Raw genomic sequence first — 2142 nt, forward strand, 5'->3', positions numbered from 1 at the left:
GCTGGGTTACAGCGCTGCGCTGGGATTTTAATGGGCGCTGACTACCCGTGAAAACAAAAATCGTGTTATCTTAGTCTAGACATCTATCGGAAACAGGGCGCTCTTTGTTGTTCTGTCTTTTATGAAGTCATTTATACAAGTAGAAAATTAACATAAACCATGAATACTTTTTTATGAAATGGGAAAATACCCTGGGAAGAAGGGAGGCTGAAAAGGCTTGGGGAAGCGGAGTGGATAATTAGCAATCGGCCACTCCCAGCGTGCCGCTGTGGCCAGAGGAGCTAATGCAGCGCTCAGCTGCGATACCCGGGCACGGAGCGGGAGCGGGAGGAGAGGGGACAAGAGAAGCCTCTGCTCCCCGGGGAACCCACTGCTCCCCGGGGAACCCTCTGCCCAGGTCTCATGCCCACACCTCCAGGATGCTGAACAACTGGAGAGGCCTCATGGGAGAGCCACGGGAGAGAACAAAACACGCTCTGTATTGAAAGAATAAAAGTGCTTCATCTGTTCATCAAAGAAAAGTGACGTGATCATAACCATAAAAAACTTCCTGGTAAAAAGAAATTTTATACAAGAGTGCTTTTCAGTTTAGCCAGCACGGGCGTAACAAGCTCCAAGGGCTGGACGCAGAGGCGGAACAGGTCAGTCTCGGAATGAGACGCATTTTTAATCATGAGGGTGGAGATGCACGGGTAGCCTGGCCTCATGAAGACAACAGGCGGCCAGACCAGGGACGGATCTTTTCATGCCTGCTTCTTTTCAGCATTATAGCCAACAGGTCTGCAGCAGAGGTTTTGCAAACGGCAGCTGCTCCGGGCGCTGCTCGCGTTCTGTTCCGCAGGCAAAGCCCAGTGTGCATCCAGCCCAGAACTTCCACACGAAAGAAGGACAAGGGTGGGGGCCCGCCCGTGAGCACTGCCTATACTACTGTGTTTGTGAAAACAATCAGAATTGGCCAGTAGCAATTCTACTGGGCAGGGTGCAGTTATTCTGGGCTTTAAGTCAGTAGCTTTGAAGCTCGTAAACAGGTTTTACACAGTTTTTAGAGAAGATAATAACCATGCAAGCTTCTCATACAAACATGCCTCGTAAAGAACCCGAAGCTTGGCTTTGGCGGGAAACTATTTCCGCATTTCTCCCCAGACACCCCTACCAGTACACTCAAATCCCGACCGAACACCAACACTCCTCGCTCAGTTCCCACAAGTGCCTCAGTTTTGCCTTAAAACATGCCACTGCTCTAACACGAAGCTTCCCATGAGCAGACTCAGTGGTGCCGAGTTATGTCGCTGCTGGATGATCCCAGCCCCCTTTATGCTCCTTACTTATCAGGACGCCTTAATAGGAAACCTTCCCAAGAGAGATTTTGTTAATCCCAGACAGTTCTGCACATTAATTTCTCTGTGGGTTAATAACTTCAGAACTTGCACCAAAATAGTAAGCTCTGTACTAGTAATTTTACAATAAAAGGTGGAAGTAGCATTCCTAACTTAGCAATATTCATAGCAGAGTTCAATACCGGAGCCTAAACACTAGCAGTAACACCACTTCTCACACGCCGCTTTCAGCATTTTACCTCCACCCTTTTTTGTAACGTATTTACAGAAGGGAGCTTTACTGAGACAGGTGTAATTCCTCGTCTCCAGCGTCCCCGCTACTATCGCCCCTGTGTCTGGGGTTATGGTTTGCTGCCGGTAATTTTAAGTGTAACATCAGACAGGTATATTCCGAGCACACTAAGGCAACGCTCTGTTTGAAACGATGGCAGCAGCTGTCAGCACAGAAGATTTCTGGCACCAAGAAAGCCGAACCAATGCTAGAAGCAATGGGGAAGGTCTGTGTTTTCACAGTGTATTGGTGTACGCTCGGAAAAGTCATTGCAGGGTGGAAGTCGGAGCAGCGCTGGATGGCTGTTCTGAGCTGGCAGCTGAACAGGCAGCTCAAGGACTACCTTGGCTCCGTCCTCTTGCCCCATATTCTCTGTCCTTCCTACGTGCAGCGTGGCAACCAATGACAGGAGGACTAAAACTGCACCGAAGACGCTACTGAAAGTAGGGCACCGTATCTTTCATATCGACCCGTTAACTGTAACTTATCTACAACTTCTCTTAGAAGCTAATTATTTTACACATTTAAATTAGG

The sequence above is a fragment of the Pygoscelis adeliae genome, unplaced genomic scaffold (assembly GCF_000699105.1).
Source record: "Pygoscelis adeliae isolate BGI_AS28 unplaced genomic scaffold, ASM69910v1 Scaffold419, whole genome shotgun sequence".
NCBI lineage: Eukaryota > Metazoa > Chordata > Aves > Sphenisciformes > Spheniscidae > Pygoscelis > Pygoscelis adeliae.